We start from the raw sequence: 22,214 nt of genomic DNA, 5'->3' as shown, positions 1-22,214 counted from the left end.
TAGGCCCAAAAGACTTGAGCAATAGTATCAGCTGGACTATAGATAGTGGTTTAGTCTGTCATTACTGTAAAAGCACAGGATATTTAAAACCGCTTACCCAGGGAGCATCAAATAAGGTAGTGGTAAAAACCTTCTGAAATAACAGCCAGTTTACATCCTTGATTTCTTAATTCTTCCTGGCACAGTGGATTTCAACTTGATAAAAATTTTAAACTTAAGAAATTACATTGTGGATGTATCAAAATTAATTGCAGACTTACATTTTCTGGAACAACTAAAACTAAAACAGGACCAGAAAAAAAATAAATAAGGAGCTCTAAGTGACTATAATTTGATAAAATCTGGACTTCTCTTTGTTTGCCAGATAACTGAAATACCCATCTTTATTTCATTGGATTGCAAAGGAACTGTCATTATGCAAATAGTGCTCAGAATGGTTCAGATAGTGAGTGAGCCTGCACCCTTCTTGGTTGACCTAACAAGTTTATTTTATTATATTTTTATTGTGGTAAAATATATCTAACATAAAATTTGCTGTTTTAACCATTTAAGTGTACAATTTGATGTCATTAATAATTTACATCAGCAATGTTGTGCAACATATTGCCACTACCTATTTCTAGATTTTTCGCCATTCCTAACAGAAACTCTGTAACCATTAAACAATAACTCTGCAGTGCTCCCTTTCCTCCCCCAACTCCTAGTCGGTTCTCACACTGCTAATAAAGACATACTCGACAATGGGTAATTTATAAAGAAAAAGAAGTTTAATGGACTCACAGTTCCACATGGGTGGGGAGGCCTCACCCGGCAGAAGGCAAGGGAGGAGCAAAGGCATGTCTTACATGGCAGCAGGCAAGAGAGCTTGTACAGCGGAACTGCCCTTTATAAAACCATCAGATCTCATGAGACTTATTCACTATCACAAGAACAGCACGGGAAAAAGCCCACCCCCATGATTCAATTACCTCCCACCAAATCCCTCCCAGAACATGTGGGGATTATGGGAGCTGCAGTTCAAGATGAGATACAGGTGGGGACACAGCAAACCATATCACCTGGTAACCTTGAATCTCCTTTTTTTTTTTTTTTTTTTGAGACAGAACCTCGCTCTGTTGCCCAGGCTGGAGTACAGTGGCGCGATATCAGCTCACTGCAAGCTCCACCTCCCAGGTTCAAGCCATTCTCCTGCCTCGGCCTCCCGAGTAGCTGGGACTACAGGTGTCCGCCACCTCACCTGGCTAGTTTCTTGTATTTTTAGTAGAGACAGGGTTCACCGAGGATTTCTAGGATAATTAAATGAGAAAAATCCAGACAGCCCAAATTTAGCTTAAAGCTTTACTTGTTTTTACGTATTTTTGTTAGCAGATTGGAGTAATCATTTCTAAAGGAATAGAAAAAAATAATAAAGGCAATTAAAACAGGGCAGTGAAGAGCCAAGAAAACATCTAATTATACCTTCTCATTTTAGGCACAAGGAAACTGAAACCCAAAAGGGAGGATGAAATGAAGGCATTAGATGATCTTTAAGATAGTCTTTCAGTGTTATCCTTCATGGTTCTATGAAATAAGACGTGTATTTTTGTTGTGGTTATAAAAAAATTTAATATGCAAATACATTGATAATGCATGTGAACCAAGCAGTTTAAAAACTATGGCAGAAGTCACTTTTTGTTGGATACACAGCAAAAATATATACAAAAAGTTAATAGCAGTTATCTTTATATGGTAAGGATATAACAATTTCTTGCAATTTTCTTGTTTAACTTTTTAAAAATTTTTTTATTGAGATGTGATTTACATAAAATATTCCCACTCTAAGTGTATGATTTAATGATTTTTTAGTAAGTTTATAAAACTACAACTATCCCACAATCCACAAAGATCCCATTTATTGATTTGCAGTCAATCTCCATTTCCATCCCAGCCACTGGTAACCATTGGTCTGCTTTCTGTCTCTGTAGATCTGCCTTTTAACTAGACATTTCATATTAATGAAATCATACAGTATGTAGTCTTTTGCATCTGGCTTCTTTAACCTAGCATAATGTTTTGCAATTAAGGTTTATCGACGTTATAGCAACTATCGAGAGTTACTCCTTTTTACTGCTGAACAAATTTCATTGTATGGATATAACATATTTAACCATTCACTGATTGATAGACATTTGGGTTGTTTCCCGTTTTTGGTTATTATGAATGATGCTGTTAAGAATAATTGCATACAAGTCTTTGGGTGGATATATGTCTTCATTTCTCAAGTATATACATAGGAGTGGAATTTCTGAGTCATATGGTAAAGTTATATATAACTTCTCAGTAAATTACCACACTGTCTTCCGTAGTACTGTTTTTACATTCTCACTAGCAATGTATGATGGCAAGGGTACCAGTTTCTCCACATCTCCACTAATACGTGTTGTCTTTTTATTATCTGCCTTTTTTATTATAGCCATTTTGATGGGTGTGAAGTTGTATCTCATTGTGGTTTTAATTTGCATTGCTCAAATGACTAATGATGTTGACCATCTGTGGTAGTAGCTGTTCATGTCTTTGGCAAAATGTCTATTCCAATATTTTGCCCATTTTAAAAATTGAATTGTCTTACTGAGTTGTAAGAGTTCTTTATATATTCTATATTTATTTTCTCAGATTGTGGTTTGTCTTTTCAATTTTTTATTCATGTCTTTGACATGCAAAAAGTTTTAATTTTACTGAAGTGTTATCAGTGTTGTCTTCTATGGATTGTGCTTTCTTTCCTAATCCAAAGTCACTGAGAGTTGACCTAAATTTTTTTCTAAAAGTTTTATAGTTTTAGCTCTTACATTTAGGTCTGTGATTCATTTTCAGTTAATTCCTCATGTATATGAAGGGTCTAACAATGTTTTGTGCATGAATATCCAGTTATCTCAGTATTTATTGAAAAGATTATCCCTTTCCTATAAATTGCTTTGGCACCTTTGTGAAATGTCAACTGATATGAATTTCTGGACTCTTAATTTTATTCCATTGATATATGTCTTATCCCAGTATCACACTATGTGATAACTAGCGTTAGAGCAGTAGTTCTCAGCCAGAGGGTGACTTTGCCCTTCCTCCCTTCAGGGACATTTGGCAATGTCTGGAAACATTTTTGGTTGTCATGACTGGGGGTAGGGGGTGATTCTGGCATCTAGTGGGGTAGAGTTAAGGTACTTCTTTTTTCTGAAAATGGGCCACTATTTCCTGCTTCTTTGCATATCTTGTAATTTTTTGTTGAAAACTGGACATTTTAGATAACATTATTGTAGACCTCTGGGTTCTGATCTGATCTCTCTGACCCAGCGAGGTGGTAGTTTTTGCAGCTGATGTTCTGTTTGTTTAGTGATTGGTGTAAACGAATTCTTTGGAGGCTCTTTTCCCCATGTTGCACAGGCATTGATGTCTTTGCTTAGTTTTGTATTTCTAAAATCTTGTTTATATTTTTTAAGCCTGGCTTCCTAGGATCAACCCTGTGTCAGTATAGTTTAGTGGTCAGCCAATGATTTGTCAGAGGTTGTACCCAAGTACATTTGACTAGGAAGGGCTTCTACGTGTTGTCAGTGGATCCATGTGTAAACTGGAGAACACATTCAAAGTTTATGCAGTTTACAAGCCTTCCCAGCTTTTACTTCACCCAAGGTCTTATGTCTAAGGCCTCACATTCAGTCAGAAATGTTCAGAGGTAGCTAGGGCTTTCTCTGGTTTCTCTTAAATTATGTTCAACCTTGCTCTTGCATGCATCCTTCCATGCCACCAGAGATGTGTTGCAAGTACACTATGGCTGTTTCATTCCGCGAATCTCCCTGTTAAGTCTCTGGCTTGTCTGTCAATCTCTTGCTTGCCCCAACCAGAACAAAAACCTCAGGCTAACTGCATTGGCCTTTCCCATTCATTTGCCACTGAGATTCCTTTTGTTTCTAACAATGCCTAGGAGCATGGGAGTTTTTCTGCATTCCACTCCAAATCAGGTAACCCTCAAACCTGTCCTGCCCTGATAGAGCTGCCATGCTGATGGAGCTGGAAGGGGATGAGAGCAGCTCTGGGCTAAAACATCACAGACACACTGTTCTTTCCTGGTCCGGGAGTTTTTCTTGGATAAATACTTCTCACTGTGTTGTATGCCTTTGGTCAATTTCCAGAATCCTAAATGGTTCAAGTATTTTAATTGTCCATTTTATTCCTTTTGAGGGAAATGATTTGCTGAGCTCCTCACTCTGCCATTTGGCATTCCAGAAATGAATAGATAGATGTGTATATAGATACCTTTGTTCATATTCTTTATAAGTTCCTCTACAATTTTCAGCCTTTATTTTTATTTTTGAGACAGAGTTTTGTTTTTGTTGCCCAGGCTGGAGTGCAGTGGTGCAATCTTGGCTCACCGCAACCTCCACCTCCCGGGTTCAAGCGATTCTCCTGCCTCAGCCGCCTGAGTAGCTGGGATTACAGGCGTGCACCACCACACCCGGCTAATTTTGTATTTTTAGTAGAGACGGGGTTTCTCCATGTTGGTCAAGCTGGTCTCAAACTCCGGACCTCAGGTGATCCGCCCACTTCGGCCTCCCAAAGTGCTGGAATTACAGCAATGAGCCACCGTGACCAGCCGATTTTCAGCCTTCTTTTAAAGCTTTACTCTTCCCATCTGAGAGGCCTTTATCCAATTCCAGGAAAGCCCTACTCATCTTTCCTGTTCTTACAAGACTAAAAACTTTAACAGAACCTTTCCTGATTTCCCAAACTTTGAGTGATTCTTCAGTATTTGTACATCCATAGTTTGTTCATAACTTCTACAACCCTTCACATTCTGCCTTATAATAATCATTTGTGGACCTGTCTACCTCTTCTAGGTTATCAGCTGCTTAAGGATGTAGACAGTATCCTAGTCATCTTTTTATTCCTCTTAACAACAAATTTGTTGAATAAACATCCAGTTCTCAGAGGCTGATACTCCTTCCATCAGGCCAGGCTGCCTCATTTAAGGGTGATTGTAGTCCATTACTCTTGATTCTGAGTTTTCTATCAATAAAAGCTTTATCAAAACCATACACACTAAGAAAAGTCCACACCTTATAAAAATATATGGCATGTATTGCTTTCTTTTTCTACAAATGTAGAAAATACATGGCAAACAATGATTCACAGTGTCAGGAGGACCTAGTGTCGGGGATCCTTAGCTAGTCAGGAATCCAAAATTGTAGTCCTTGACCTTCCCCTGACTGACTGGTTGTAAGGCCTTTGGCAAGTTATTCAACTTCTCTGGACCTCAGTTTATTTTCTATAAGACGGAACTGGACTAGAACATTGGAATGTAATTCATGAGATCATTAATATAGTTATTCTACACATTTTTTGAGCTTTCACCTACTGTTTGCCAGAAGCTTTCATAGGCTTCAGGTATATAGAAATCAAAATAAAATCTGTACCCTCAAACAGGACTGGGTTGCTTAATAGTGTGACTTTCAATATTATGTGGGTAGAGTATGATCCTCATCAAGCTTAGCATAGATTTGGGAGGGAGGAGGATAATCAGGAAAGTAACTGACACTGGGACTGAATTTTAAGAGGTAATTGAATTTGAAAACAAGGGGAAAGGGAGCTATTTGATAAGGCAAAGATATCCGAAGAAGGGACCAGGACTATGAGGTCCAAAGCACAGGTAGGGAGACTGGCCTTGAACTTGAAGAACAAGGACATCCATTTTACTGAGAACCGTTAAGAGTGCCCTTTCCTGTAGCTCTTAAAGGCCTTGAGTGGGGGTCCAACAGGGGCACCTACCAAGATCCCTAAGAGTGATTCTCCCTTTTAAAAGTCAGGGTTCAATCCTCCCCCAGTACCAAAGAGCCCATAAGATGCAAAAGTGAATGTTACTTAAGAAGAGGTTAAGGGACTCCCCTGGGAATGGCTTTCAAAAATACTTATCACGGCCGGGCGCGGTGGCTCAAGCCTGTAATCCCAGCACTTTGGGAGGCCGAGACGGGCGGATCACGAGGTCAGGAGATCGAGACCATCCTGGCTAACACGGTGAAACCCCGTCTCTACTAAAAATACAAAAACTAGCCGGGCGAGGTGGCGGGCGCCTGTAGTCCCAGCTACTCGGGAGGCTGAGGCAGGAGAATGGCGTAAACCCGGGAGGCGGAGCTTGCAGTGAGCTGAGATCCGGCCACTGCACTCCAGTCCGGGCAACAGAGCGAGACTCTGCCTCAAAAAAAAAAAAAAAAAAAAAAAATACTTATCACTTATCAAAACTTAGAATGACTCAAAACGAAGTTGGTGTGGGCTCAGTATTTTGAAGCAGTTCATCAGTAAGAGTCTAGAAATTTATGCCACCAGAGGGCAGTAATATCGTTCTCTCTTCTGTCCCTCTCCTCCTCTCTCCTCTCTCTCCCCTCTCCCCTCTCCCATCTCCCCGCTCCTATTTCCCTTCTCCCCTCTCCCCTTCCCCCTCCCCCTTTTCCCCCCTCCCCCTTCTCCTCCCTCTCCCTTCTCCTCCCTCTCCCCTCTCCCCTCTCCTCTCCCTCCCTCCCTCCCACCGTCTGCTGATTGAAGCCTGGGAGGCTGGAGATACAGTGAAACACCTTGCTTAAGTTGTCAATACACCCTGCTGCTGGCTAACAGTAGGATGCCAAGGTTCTTGGTTGTTCAGGCAAGACCACTATACCAGCAGCCTGCTGGGGCCTCCACAGCCTCCACTGGAACCAAATCAGTGATGAAACGTTCTACAAACAGAAGACAAAAGACTTTTCCCATTCCTTTAAAATGTGATTGTCTTCTTTTAAAGACATTGAGCTAATAGGTAAGAGTTATTAGAAGATGAAAACTGTAATCTCATGACAGAAGAGAAGCCTAGAAAAAACCTGATTTGAACCCTATGAATGATTTTAGCTCATGTAGAACAATAGGTGTGTTATGAAATAGTATATTTCCTGACATAAATTGTAGTTGCCCATAGTTGTTAGGACATCACTCTGCCTAAGTCCTTTTGGAATTATTTTTCTTTAAACATTTGTTGAATATGTGTGTACCAAAAACTGTGTGAGACACTGGAGATCCAGAGCCAACTGTGACATCTAACCTCTGGAGCCTCCAAGCTGGAAGAGGACGATGGGCAAGCTGAAGGTTATGTTTTGCTAGTAAAGATGTGTACCAAATGCTGCTAGAGTGTAGAAGGAAGATGAGTCAGGGAACAGGGGAAGTGAGTTTACCTAATTAAGGGTGAGGTGAGGGGGCTGGAATTGAACCTTTTGAAGTAGGGAGGAGCTATGTGGTGGTGAAGAGAGAGTGGTGAGGAATTTATAACTCGAGCTTTCAGAGAGGAATTACCCATTTGACTGAAATTTGAGCAATGAGAGGTTTGTAGGATGTGATAGGAGTCCAGCTGCAACAAGTGAGGGAAAGACATTTTAGGAGAAGGAGACATTGACGGCTAGGAGGCAAGGAGAGCACTGCAGTTTCCAGCATCCGGTCCTCCCGGGCAGGGCTGCCGAAGGGTTCCCACAGTGCACCACCCATTCAAAGAAGAGCAAGAGGCTGGAGCAGAATGAACTAGGGGAAGGCAGAAGGGGAGACCAGCAAAGTAACAGGGCCCCGTCTTGGAAGGCCCTGTAGTCCCTTGTCAAGAGTTTGACTTTTGGCCAGGTGTGGTGGCTCACGCCTGTAATCCCAGCACTTTGGAGGCTGAGTGGGAGGATCACTTGTGCCCAGGAGTTTGAGACCAGCCTGGGCAACACAGTGAAACCCTGTCACTACTAAAAATACAAAAAAATTAGCCAGGTGTGATGCACACCTGGAGTCTCAGCTACTGGGGAGACTGAGGCAGGAGAAGCCTGGGAGGTGGAGGCTGCAGTGAGCCTTGATCGTGCCAGTGCACTCCAGCCTGGGTGACAGAGTGAGACCCTGTCTCAAAAAAATTTTTTTTGACTTTTACACCAAGTAAAATAGAAGCCCCAGGAGACTGAGCACAGTTGTGACATGATCTGCTCTGTTTTCAAAGGGTCGCTCTGGCTTCTGTGTGGAAAACAGATGGTAGGGGAGCCATGATGGGAGAAGGGACACCAGTTTGGAGGCCGCTGAAATAATTCAGGTGAGGAATACTGGTGACTCAGACCAGCGGTGAGGGAGAACAACTATGGTCTATATTTTAAAGGTAAAGCTGACGAGATTGATTATGGGTATGAAAAAGAAAAGGTTTGACTCCAGTGTGTTTGATCTGAGCTATTGGAAGAATAGAGTGACCATTTTTGAATGGAGAAGATTAAGATCTAGGAGGGGTGCAATGAGGAATTTGTTCTTGAACATGTTAAATTTTCATTTCTTATTAAACATCTACATGTTTACTAAGTAGTTAACTGTGTGAACCTGGAGTTCAGGAGAGGCCTGGGCCTGCGATACAAATTTGGACAACTGTCAGGGTATATAGCCTTGTAGACTTGAGATCCCTTAGGGTAAAGCCACTTAGAGGTTGAGAAAAGAAATCACCCAAGGGCTGAGCCCTGAGGCCATCCAGTGTTTAGAGGTCTGTGGGATAAGAAGGGAGCAGAGAAGACCAGAGAGAGCCAAGGGACTCGGGGGAAAACCCAGAAACCAAGGAGGAGGGAGTGAGCCACTGATGGATTAAGTAAAATGAGTCCTGAGAATTGGATTGGGTTTGGCAACGTGGTGGTGACTGGTGATCTTGACAAAAACTGTTCTGTGGAATAAGGGGGCAGAAGCCAGCTCAGAGGAGGTTCAAGAGGAAATGGAAGAAGAGGTAGAGACATTGAGTGTACACAACCCTTTACAGGAGTTTCACTTGCGATGAGGAGCATAAAAACAGGTGGTAGCCAGGCATTAGAGATAGAGGATCCAGAAGAGATTTTCTTTTGGAGGGTGATATTACAATCTGTTTCATTCTGATGGGAATACTCCCATCTGAAAAGTAAGGTGTTGCAGGAGAGAGGATAACTGTGGGACCCACGTCCTTAGGTCGGTGGTAGGCGTGGCCTCGCCAGTGCGTTTGGACAATTCCCTCATTGTAACAGGAGGGAAGCTGAGCACTGGGAAGAGAAACAGGTAGTACGAGGGGCAGCACAGGGGAGTTCTCTTCTGATTGCTTCTATTTTCTCAACAAAATAGGAAGTAAGATTATTACGAGTGGGAATGGGGGAGAAGATGTCGGCATTTAAGGGGAAAAAACTTGAGAAAAAGGATAAGAAATAGTTTTATAGGAAAGTGGCAGTCCGAAGGACTAGGGAAACTGCCTGTTTTATTTTCTGTCAGACTGAACTAATAATGTTACCCGTGGACTCTCTACCAACCCCCCCCACCCCCCCCCACTGAGGACAACTTGAAAAGCCAAATAAATCTTAAAATGAGGCCAAGTGCAGTGGCTCACGCCTGTAATTCCAGCACTTTGGGAGGCCAAGGTAAGCAGATCACCTGAGGTCAGGAGTTCAAGACCAGCCTGGCCAACATGACAAAACCCTATTTCTACTAAAATACAAAAATTAGCAGGGCGTGGTGACACGTGCCTGTAATCCCAGCTATTCTAGAGGCTGAGGCAGGAAAATTGCTTGAACCCAGGAGGCAGAGGTTGCAGTGAGCCAAGATTGCACCACTGCAGTCTGGCCTGGGCAACAAGAGCGAAACCATCTCAAAAAAAAAAAAGAAAGAAAAGAAATCTCTTTTAAAAAGCACTGAAGAACTAAAAGCCTAGTGAAGGATGACCAGACCAAAATCTAGGAGGAATGAACCCAAAGAAGTAAACTGCCCAGCATTCCAGGCTACCTTGACCTGGAGGCATTTGTCAATAAGGAAGAAACATCCAGGACACTGAGTTCCTCAACTCTGCCCGGAGGGGAGCATCGAAATCACCCACCCATCTGCACTCCCAGTCCTTTTAGGCTCGCCTTCAATTCATAAGTCTATGGGATGCTCTAGGAAGAGGAACAAGGCAGAGCCTCTGCCTTATAATCTGCTGGGTTGGAGGAAGGGGGAAGCCAGGCAGTTGTTCCTGGAGATTGGATTGTTTGTTTTATCTTATCTGCCTTAGGAAGCAGAAAGCAGTATGGCAAAAGGAGAGGACCCCAGATGAGGAGGGTATGGTAGCTCACACCTGGAATGCAGCACTTCAGGAGGCTGTGGTGGGAGGACTGCTTGAGGCCAGGAGTTTGAGACCAGCCTGGACAACATAGTGAGACCCTGACTCTACAAAAAATAATAAATTAGCCAAGCATGATGGCTCACACCTGTAGTCCTAGCTACTCCAAAGGCTGAGGCAGGAGAATTGCTTGAGCTATAATTGCAGCTGCAGTGAGCTAGGATCATACCTCTGCACTCCAGCCTAGGCAACAGACTGAGACCTTGTCTCTAAAAATGAAGAAGATAGACTCAGAATGGGAGCAGCAGTAGGGTCATCCAGGGATTCTTCACGCAGGCCTCCAACCACAGCACGGTTCTGCTAACCTCTTGGAGCAGGGAGCTACAGACAGCAGTGGCCCCTAGCTGGCACCCCAAGACCTTGTATCTGATACTGCACTTCAGAGGTTCCCTGTCCTCACGGGGAGGTATCAGTGTAGCCCCTCCATATTGTTCTAGCCTCATCACCCACCACTTCCTGCTTCCCAGCTCACACTGTTCCAGCACCAAAATGGGTGGGTGGCTCAATTGGCTGATGGGGAAGAGAAATAGACTGGGCCACGGGAGCCAGAGGGACAAAGAATGTACACATGTGGGGTGTACATGCAGGTGGAGGAGGGGGAGGATGTGAAGCTGGCATTGTTTGTAAGAGTGCAGGGGTCTATGGGTACATGTGTCACTGTGTGACCAGTGAGAAGGGTTATATATCCTAGGGGTTGCTGCTGTGGGTGGCCCCCAACCCTGTCTGCTGGAGTCCCACCCCACTTGACTATGCAGCTAGGCTCACATAATGGAGACCAGCAGAAAGCCCTATACTCCTGGGCTTAGCAAAGGCACTTCAAGCGAGAAAGAGCAAGGCCAAAGGTAGCCAGCTGAGCCCTGTAGGGCCAAAGCAACACCCACCTCCTATTCCCAGTCCAGGCAGCATCACTGAGGAGACAGCCTGCTGAGACTTTGGACTGTCTGTCAGTGTTCTTCAATACAAGGAGCAAAAGCCAACTCTGGCTACTTACATAAAAGGTGTTTATGGAATGATATATAGAGGCTCAGATAGTCTGCAGAGAGTCAGAGGCCTAGGCTTGGAGAACAGGCAGACAGCGGGGGTTTTAGAGACTAGGCCACAGTAACCCCCAGACAGGGGCCACTGCCGGACAGCCCCATTGCTGGACCACCCCAGACCTATTCTTAGCATCCCCTTGCTTTACAGCCTCATGCAAGCTTTGAGTTTAGGTGTTTAGGTGAACAGTGTCTGTTGCATATTCTGTTGCATATTCACTGTATGATCTTGGGCCACAACTATAACATCTCTTTCTGAGCCTCCATTTTTTCATCTGAAAAATGGGATAGTGATACACCTATTACAGAGTGGTTGTGAAGATTAAATAGATTGTCCCACGTGGCATCACTAGGCCTGACTAGCTGAGGCTCAGACCATCCTTCCTTCTGGAACAGCTTGTCCTGTTGGACCGGAGTCTGGGGCAGAGGAGTCCGGGACTTCACTCACAATCACCCCTTGGCTCCAGCCTTACCCAACACCTTCCAGTCTACCATGACGTTTGTAAGTGGAGGGTAGTTGCCGCATGTCCTGTGAAGACTATAAATCTCTCTACACCTCAGGATCTTTTCATTCAGCTTAGCAATAACACCCTTATATGTCAAGCCCTTCTAAAATGCCAGGCACTCTGCTAATCGCACTGCAAACATCATCTCGTGTATTCCTTATAACAACCTGAGGGAGGTAGTAGCATCACTCACATTTTCAGGTGAGGAAACTGAGCCTCAGAGAGGCTAAGGGGCTTCCCCATGGTTTTTTGAAACAAAAGCTTGCACTCCTAACCACTAGGTAGTACCACCTCTAACAATGGCTGGTTGAGTCCGCCTGCGGGCCCAGCCCTAACCACTTCAGCTTAGAATACAAAACCGACCATCCCTGAGAGCCAGTGCCCACTGGAAATGTTACAGGGATCCTTCACTCCCCTTCAGAGCGGGGCAGGGGGGCAGCCTCTTCTTCCACAGCTTGGTCCAAGGTTGTTGCCTGGGCTGGGTAAGTTTCACTGGAGCTCTGGGATGCCCCACAAGGGTCTGCAGCTGACCAGGAGCTCGGAAGCCTGGCCAGGCCACCCTCCTGGCTCACAGAAAGCAGCACCAGAGGAGGAGGACGTCATGACCTTGAGGTTACCCTCTGCCTGGTGTAGAGGCCAGGGTGGGCTGCAGCTTCCAGGAGCCGTGCAGGACCAGCTCTTGTCGGCACTGTCCACAGTGCAGTCCCTGAAGACGTCAGGACTGAGAAGAAAACTGGAGACTGCTGGATGCCTCCCAAAGGCATGTCAGGGATATTATCCTGAAAGGGCACCCATGTGACGCAATCCGCAGTTCCCTCTGGGCATTCAGGGCCTCAGCCCTCTTCAGACCAATACTGGGAAACGGCAACCTGTTTGTGGAGAAAAGAAGGAAGCAGCTCACACTTGGCTCCAGTAGAAATGGCACATTTCGTTTTGCCCCTTTGATGAAATGTTTCCAAGAAACACAAAGTGAAACATGCTGAGGGTTTGGTATTTTTCCACTTGACAAACATCTGTGATTTCAAGGGCACATAGTGCTGCTCCTCACATACTTTATTCCTTTCCTTCTTTCTTCACCCACATTCACTGTCAGCCTAACTCAGGAAGAGAGCATTGAAGATCATCTGTGCATACTCAGCTCGAAGTATGTTTCCGGTGTTGTGGGGAGGCCCAAGGGAGACGGCTTGGAGCGGTGCAGCAGCCTCATTCTCCCAGAGCCCATGGCTTGTTGTTCACCGGCCAGCAAAGTTTCTTGAAAAGAACAGGGAGCAGAATACTCCTTGGCCTCTCCAGGAGCCAGTGGAAGCCAGAAGAGACCTTGGTTAATATGGTTCCTGATTTGCTGGCAACACTAGGAGAGCAAAGGCTGCAGAGGGCACAACCACAGCCACTCAGCACACCTCAGCCATGCGGTGATGCTTCCCAGAGCTTTCACTTGCTTGGACTTAAGAACCACAAAACTCCTCCTAAAGGAAACTAGAAGTTTTTAATCATCTAGCTTGAGGGGGACCTAGAGATCATTTCTGGGGGTACTTTGCAAATTCAAAAACTGCAAAGGGGGGAGGGGCTTTTTAAAAAGTCATGCAACGTTTGTTTATTTATGAATCACATTGGTAATCATTAGTGCTGAGTTACTGTAGGATTTATAATGATTCATTATATTTAGTCCCTACCATACAGGAGCTATCAATATATTGTCATTTCTACTTTGTTCTCAGGCTGCTTTGAAGCAGGAAAACCATCTGCAAAGAGCTTCATTCCATTTAGTCTTTTTGTCAATAATTTTAAAATCTGGTTTTTGTTGGTGAAAGTGACTCACTTAACAATTAAGCTAAAGACATTTTTGGCTGGAGTGAGTGTAGCCATTATGGGTTTAATTCAATTTGACAAGCATTGACTGAGCATCTGTTCTATGGCAAGGACTAGGTTAGGCACCAGAGGTGCAGAGGTGACTGAAAGATGGCACCTCTTCTCAAGAATATCACAGCAGTGTAAACATACCCAAGCTGCAAGGTGGACTCTGTGCTGTAGAACAGGCCTAATGTGCTGTGGGAAGAGAGAGTTGGGAATTAGGAAAGCTTCATGAAGAAGGTGGCATCAGAGAGTTAAATCACTGCCTGCAACCCCTTCTGTCTATGAGTCCTATCCTTCTTTTTCTCTTCCAAATCTAGTCTGTTTATTAATTCATGTAATCATGTAATTCAGACATTCGCCAAATAGTCATTAAGCCCATGATGTCCCAGGCACAGTTCTAGACATGGCAGACACACTGGTGAGTAAGACAATTTGCATACTTTTAGTAGGGCAAGGATGGATGACGATACTTACAAATGAATCAACAAATAGAATGTCAATTGTAATGGGTATTGTAAATAAAAGTAAAATAATGAGAGGGGTACAAAGAGTGAGTGCAGATGGGGAAGGCATGTGTGTCCTGTATTAAATATAGTGTTAAGGAAATCCTGTCTAAAATGGAAGTATTTGTGCAGACACCTGAATGGAGGGACAGAGGGAGCCACGGGAGCTGTGGGCTGACAGTATTCTTGGCAGAGGGAAGGAGTGGCAAGCACAAAGGCCCTGAGGCAAAAACACATGTGATGGTCCAGGATGGCAGGAGGATGGCGATGAGCAGAAGGATGGGGAGAGCTAGACTGGAAAGACAAGCAGGGGCCAGATCATGAAGGCCAAGGTAAGGAGTATGGATTTTTTTTTCCAAGGGTGTTAGGAAGCCACTGGAGCTTTGAAGGGAGTCATATGATCTGATTTGTATTTTTGAAGATTATTATGGCTTTGGGGTTTAGAATAAACTTTTAAGAGATCAAGAAGGGAAGCAAAGAGAATTTGAGAAATATTTCCCATTTGAGAAATGAAAAACACAGTTGACATTTGTGATATAGGGAAAATAAAGGAGTAAATTTGGGGAAGGAGGACTTCATGGATTCAATTTTGGTCGTAAGTGTAAAATGCTGATGAGCTATCTGAGTGGGGATTTTGAACAGGCAGTACCCATTGCCACCCAGAAGGCAAATTAGATAAGGACTAACAATAGTTCTTTAAGATTCAATGCCCAGGAAGTTATTAGAACCTTTTTTTTTCTTTTTTTTTTTTTTTTTGCCATAGTAACATTCATAGAATGACAGAAGAGGTAAAAGCCAAATTGCAGGGGTGAAGATAGTGAGTATAGATTATTCTTTCAAAAGAATCAGATTTCAGCTTTGTTAATTCTATTTTTCTTTGCTTTCTACTTCATTAATTTCTACTGTTTATTATTTACCTCCTTCTATTGTCTTTTAGGTCTCTGTTCATTTTCTTAAGGTAGAGACTTATCTTATTAATTTATTCTTTCCTAACACAAGTATTTAAGGCTTGTTCAAATTTGTTTGAAAGGTTTCTTTCAGGTGTTTGCTTCTAATGTTGACCTTATTTCAAATATTTGGAAAAAAAGTCAAATATTACATATGCTGCTTTCAGTAAGCTTTGACATGTAGTGATTTCACTATTACTTACATCTAAGTATTTTTAAATTTTCATGATGAATTCATCTTTGACCCTGCCTCCTGTCTTTATTTCAAAAAAGGACGCAATTGCAAAGATGAGTTTACTGCGGAAAACCAACAAAAATGACAGATTTGAATAACAAACAAATGGAAATTCTAGGAATGAAAAATATAACCACCGAAATGAAAAACACAGTCAATAGATTAAACAAACGATTAGACACATTGAAAGAGAATGTATCCAGAGTACAGGAAATAAATATAAGAATAAAGAGAAATGAAGGAAAAGTTAAGAGCAAAGTTACTAAAAAATCAGATTTAAAATATTCTAAACAATACTCTTAGTTCAGGGCAGGAGCACTGGAGCTAAATCTTAGGAGAGGAATGAAGTTCTAGATTGACTGCAAGACTTTATGATAAACACGTACAGTCGACTTTGCAGTAACCACTAAAAGAATAGAAACAGCATGGAAACATTCCAAATCTGTAGAGAGAGAACACAATGAAGTGAAGGAAATAACTTGGTAATTTTTATAAAAGGCAAGAATGAGGAAAGACAGGAATGATCAGGCTACGGTGAAACAGTGATGTACTATTTATGTGAGGCATAACTAAATGATAAGAACATGGAAAAGTTAAGTGTCCCATCCCACACACTTTGAGGGGTTCACCATGAAAGAGACATGATCAGACTTGTGCTTTAGGAAGGTGACACTGACTGCAACCATCTGTAACGTGAGATGTGTGCTGTAGGAGGACAAGATGGAGGCCTGGGCTTCGGAAGCTTTGAGCTAGCTTGGTCCTGCGCTAAGGCTGTGGCAGTGACAGTGGGGTTAGGCTGGGTGGGCTGGGGAGATGAAAAGGCCATTTCAGTTATGCTGAGATGAAGTTAAAATGACAGCCACAGACCTCTGGTCTCAAACAGGGAAATCAAAACCTGGCCTGCATTGTGAGCCCAAAATCAAGGGTTTGGGAATTGGTAAGTCTGACCTTTGTTCACTTCCAAGTGATGTCATCAGTTCACGGGGCCTCTGAGCTTCCTAATCCTGCCACTGAGACAGGTGGCTGTCAAGCCGTCACGTTGAAAACCTGCCTCTGGAGTTGTTGTTTGGGGCTCTGCTCCTTCAGAAAGTAGAGAGAAACTCACACGATATCTGAAAACTACCAACCCTTTTATTTTATTTTATTCCAATAAAAATAATCTCTTCCACTTAAATAAAGCTTGCTTGGTTCAGAGGTCTGCTCTCACAAGTTCTTCACACCTTGCCATGTGAGGAGATGCTATTATTTTATTATGCTGTGCAGATATTATTGTTCACATTTTTTTTTACTGAGAGGAGACAGAGATCCAGAGAGTTGATATGGCTTGCTGAAGCTCACCCAGTGTCAGTGGCAGAGCTGAGAGTGGAAACCAGGTTGTCTGGTGTGGGCCCAGGCTCTCTGTGCTGTCAGGTTTGAACTCGTTTTGGTAATAGGAGGGAGTCATGAGAATAGAAACTGGCCAACTCCAGCCTGTATTTTCATCCACTGCCACCCACTAGTCTTCCTCCTCCTTTATGTAAAGAGTGTTTTTTCCCCCAACAAATAAGAAAATTTTGGGGTAAATATAAAACCCTGAATTTAGATTTTAACAGTAGGTTTCTCAAGTTTAAACTGGAGGAGGCAGTTCCTGAGAAAATGAACAATATCCAAATAATAGTAGTTCCTAAAAGAGAAAATAGAGGCCAAAAAGAAATTAAAAAAAAAAAAATTCCCAGAACTAAGAAAAACATGACTTTACAAATTGAAAGGGCTCTCCAGTACCTATCACAGAAAAAAAGAAAAATAGGCTACATATCTGAAACTGTGGCATTTCTGAACACTGTGAACAAAGAAATTTGAAATGCTTCTAGAGAGAGTGGGGGAATAAAAAAGGTCATATAAAAATGATCAAGAATCAGAATGGATTTGGATTTCTCAAAAGTAACCCTGGAAGCAAGAACATGTGGACCATTGCTTTCAATATTCCATGAGAAAATGATGTTCAACCTAGAATTTGTATTCAGCCAAATTATCAAGTGTGTAAGGAACATAAAGACATTTTCAAGGCCAGCACGGTGGCTCATGCCCATAATCCCAGTACTTTGGGAGGCTGAGGAGTCTGGATCACCTGAGGTCAGGAATTCGAGACCAGCCTGACCAATATGGTGAAACCCCCTCTCTACTAAAAATACAAAAATTAGACAGGAGTGGTGGTGCATGCCTATAGTCCCAGCAACTGGAGAGGCTGAGGCGAGAGGATCACCTGAGGTGGGGCGGTCACGGCTGCAGTGAGCTGTGATCAGGCCACTATACTCCAGCCTGGGAGCCAGAGCAAGATTCTATCTATCTATCTATCTATCTATCTATCTATCTATCTATCTATCTATAAAAGACAGTTTAAGACAAAAAAGGTCTTAAAAAATTTATCACCTAATGAGAGATGGCTGCACTAGAATCAGTATTTAGCTGAAGCCATAAGTCACCATTGAATGAATGGATGAAATGGAATGAAACCCCGAGACACATGAGTAAACTAGAAAATTTATTTTTAAGGTTTATTTACTAATATAATTTTATTATTAAGTTTAAGAGGTCAGTTTTTAAAATTTGTCATTAGAATTCACTAATAGTAATTTGTCATCACTTCAATCTGCTGGATTACTCCTGTTTCATTACATTTGTCATACAAATAGAAACTTTGAACTGAGGTTGGTGAGGACACAAGGTGTTTTTTAGTATCTTCTTGCCGGCACACTAGTGGTGATGTTGCTCCCAAATAATTAATCTTTTCTTTTCTCCATAGTAACTAAGGTAATGTTTATTTCCCTTTCAACACCTACTTGAAGATTTGATTGCTAGTAAAGATGCTATTTGAAGCATGTTGAAGTTTTGTGCTATCTGAATATTTCAGAAGGAAATTTCAGATTTTTGCCCTCACATGCATTGTGTATTTCTTTAATCCTTGGATAAACAAGGGTGTAAATAAAGTAATGTAACTAGATTTCAGAATAACAAAATCTATGAATTTCCATCTGTATTTAAGATTTCGTTGCATGCATATCAGTGTCAGCATCTTTTCTTAAGTAGAATGAAAGGTGGGTCTTTCAACAAGTATAATTCAAGAAAAAGTTATCCTCTCAAGATCCATCATTTTGATTACTTCTCCAGCAGAGTCTAGCATATGAATTGATTTCTCTCCAGTTAACCTCTGGGCATTAGCAAATCCTGCTAACAAGTTATCATTATTATTATTACCTGAAGCATACAATATTAAGGTATTTTCAAAACTCAAGCTACTTTTTAGTATGTGATGGCTGCATTTCCGTCTTGTTTTAACATCTCATATAAGTAAATAACAAAACGATTTCAAAACCATGCAATTTGTCTTTAAAGAAGTATGATGAGAATGGCTCACTATCTTCATGCTTTGGCCTATAATTCAGTTAAAAATATACTATTATAATTACATTTTAAGTACACAACTTAAGGAGGTGTATAAAATGTTTTGTTTGTGATTCCTAAATCACTCATTACCTTCACCACATTTTTCCCATGGTCAGTCTATAGATCTGTTTTCTACTCTATGAATATGTCTGTCAGTTTCACCATTCTCTTGGTAAAACTGCCTTACCCTGATACCCAACCTCATTTCTTTGCAAGCATTCATCATTAATCCATTGTATTCTCAGTCTGTCACCCAGGCTGGAGTGCATTGACTCGATCTCAACTCCCTGCAACCCACGCCTCCCATGTTCAAGCGATTCTCCTGCCTCAGCCTCCTGAGTAGCCAGTAGCTGGGACTACAGGCACATGCCATCACACCCAGCAAATTTTTGTATTTGTAGTAGAGACAAAGTTTCACCATGTTGACCAGGCTGGTCTCAAACTCCTGACCTCAAGGGATCCACCCGCCTTGGCCTCCCAAAGTGCTGGAAACACAGGCATGAGCCGCCTCTCCCAGTAGTGGCAATCTTTAAGAACAAAGTCTTCTGTTTCTGCACATCCAAATGACTAATGTTCAGGATACAGAAGTAGCATATTAAATAACATTATTAAAGTTTATACTTCTGGGAATGCTTTTTGCAGACCAACCCCGCCACCAAAAAAAAAGAAAAAAGTTGTAATAGCAAGACAAAAGACAAAAATAAATCTCTTTGAAGACATTACATAGCTATTAATAAATACAGAGTCAGTTACAGTTAGGTGGCCAGACTTGAGTGGCGAGAATATCAGAGCAAAGAAATACATTTTGAGATAAACCCAGAAGTCTGCAGGCCTTTTTCCTTGAGGCATTTGCCAATTTAAAAGCAAAACAAAGAAATGCATTTTGAAATAAACCCAGAATCCTGCAGGGCATTTTCCTTGAGGCATTTGCCAATTTAAAAGCACAGGGCTAAGAAGCTAGGAAGCTGGGCAGCAGCAGACACTTAAATAAGGCTAGAAAGCTGAGCAGAGCTTTCAGCAGTCTAACAAGCCTAAGGAAACAAAAATTAGAGTTCAGGGTTCAGCAAGAAAAGGCCCCAGTAAACACTCTAGACCTCCCATTAGGACACCCAGAAGCTACACTCTAAGAGGTAAGGTAAACCAGAAATAAATGGTGTTCACAAAAGACTAAAACCTAGTCCTGAACCAGTGTAATCCCAGTGTGATTAATAGGGGTTAATATGATCTACTCCGTCTCTACCTCCCTACCAGAGAGTTATACAGCAGAAGAGAGAATTCATCACCAGGAAGACAGACTAACTGAAAATATCCATCCTGAAGTTCAGGGAGAAGGGAAAAATAGAGATGGAAAGTACAGAAAAGACCATGAGGCATATGTGATACAGTGATGAGGTCTAATATGTAACAATATGTAATAGTCTCAGAAAAACAAAAAGAGAATGGAGCAGAAGCAATCTTTTAAGAGCTATTAACCAAGACTTTTCTAAAACTGTGAAAAAAAAAAATTCAGTCAACAGATTCAAAAGTTCTGTGAGGCTGGGCATGGTGGCTCACGCCTGTAATCCCAGCACTTCGGGAGACCAAGTCAGGTGAATCACTTGAGGTCAGGAGTTCGAGACCAGCCTGGCCAATATGATGAAACCCTGTCTGTACTAAAAATACAAAAATTAGCTGGACATGGTGGCACATGGCTGTAGTCCCAGCTACTCAGGAGACTGAGGCAGGAGAATTGCTTGAACCCGGGAGGCGGGGGTTGCAGTGAGCCGAGATCATGGCACTGCACTCCAGCCTGGTGACAGAGCAAGATTCCGTCTCAAAAAAATAAATAAATATAAATTAAAAATTAAAGAAAAAAATGTGGGCTTTCCTGGGCTATTATGATGGTGATGAATTTCAAGTGTTTGTGGCAGTATCGCTTCCCGCCCTTTACATTACAGCTGAGCATGGCCACTTGGCAGAAGCAGCTGGCCACCTGATGTTCGTTGGTTCTGTCCCTCTGCTGCCTATACAAACAGTCCAGCGTGATGGCAGTGGATGCTCAGGAGATCCTGCTCTTCAGCAACGTCAAGCTGTGGAAGCTTCCTGTGGGATCAATCCAGGTTGTATTAGAGGAACTGAGGAAGAATGGGAACTTACAGTGGCTGGATAAGAGCAAGTCTAGTTTCCTAATCGTGTGTCAGAAACCAGAAGAATGGGGAAAACTCATCTATCAGTGGGTCTCCAGGAGTGGCCAGAACAACTCCATACTTAGCCTGTATGAGCTGACCAACAGGGAAGACATAGAGAATAAGTTGTTCCATGGACTAAAGGAGGCCTTCTGTGGGCTCTGCAGGCCCTGCAGTAGGTATATAAGGCTGAGATCATTATCATCTCATTCGGAGACCAGTGATGGCTGACGTGTCAGGTCCATCTGTCAGAGACCTGCTTCCTTTTACTTTCTATCTCCCACCTTTCCAGGGCTTTCAGAAGGAGACAGACTCTGTGGACCCACACACTGTACCTGTGAATCCACCAGACTCAAAAGGGCTCCAGTCCTAAAGCCTGGGACCCAGGGGTGAGTTTCTCATACCCCACATGTCTGTCCTGGGATAGGGTGAGGCTGAGGCACTCCAGAGAAAAATGTGCTTCTTCAAAGCTTGCCTCCTTCCTTTCCTATCCTAGACTGCCTCTGAGTCAGGGTCTGTAAACCTAACACCTTATGTGTGTTCACATGTGTAAGTTCATACACACATGCACCTGCACATGCTTCTGTCTCCTCCATCTTCCATCCCCTTAGCTGCTGTTGCCTCCCTTGTCAGGCTGCTGCTGGATCTTTCCTAGAGAATGTGGGAAGCCTGGCTGCAGGCAGCCGTCCAAGCAATAGGAAGATAGGAGGCCCATGGGCCCGGCACTGACAGGCAGGGCCCAACATTGATTTATGTTATTAAAATCTCAACTGCCCCCACTTCAGACAATAAAAACTGAGCTATATGCTGCTTACAAGAAATTCAGTTGAAATATAATGATTAGAAATGTAAAAAGTAGTAAGAAGGAATAAGGTATGCCATGGAAATACTAATCAAAAGAAAGCAGATATAACTATATTAACATCCAAAGCATGACTAATAATAATATCTCTATTGCATAAAAGAATATAATCAGGAGTGTTTTTTAATATCTTTTTATTTAATCTGGAATTCATAGCTTGAACAAATCGCAAAAATCCATCATCCTTTTTTTTTTTTTTGAGACAGAGTCTCACTCTGTCATCCATGCTGGAGTGCGGTGGTGCAATCTCAGCTCACTGCAACCGCCATCTACTGGGTGCAAGTAATCCTCCTGCCTCAGCCTCCTGAGTAGCTGGAATTACAGGTGCCTACCACTACACCCGGCTAATTTTTGTATTTTTTTATTAGAGACAGGGTTTCACCATATTGGTCAGGCTAGTCTCAAACTCCTGACCTCAGGTGATCAACCCGCCTCGGCCTCCCAAAGTGCTGGGATTACAGGCATGAACCACCACACCCGGCCAAAAATCCATCATCTTCAATTACTGAAAATTGATTATAGTCTATTGCAA

At 42.6% G+C, this 22,214-nt stretch overlaps 1 pseudogene; it reads left to right on the top strand.

Annotated features, from left to right (window-relative positions):
• Positions 1–20,535: 20,535 nt before the first annotated feature.
• Positions 20,536–21,044, top strand: LOC117074152 (annotated as a pseudogene).
• The last annotated feature ends 1,170 nt before the right edge of the window (positions 21,045–22,214 follow it).

Source organism: Trachypithecus francoisi, unplaced genomic scaffold (assembly GCF_009764315.1).
Source record: "Trachypithecus francoisi isolate TF-2019V2 unplaced genomic scaffold, Tfra_2.0 Lachesis_group5, whole genome shotgun sequence".
Taxonomy (NCBI): domain Eukaryota; kingdom Metazoa; phylum Chordata; class Mammalia; order Primates; family Cercopithecidae; genus Trachypithecus; species Trachypithecus francoisi.
The sequence above is the reverse complement of the archived record's forward strand: the minus strand, read 5'-3'. Positions and strand labels throughout refer to the sequence as shown.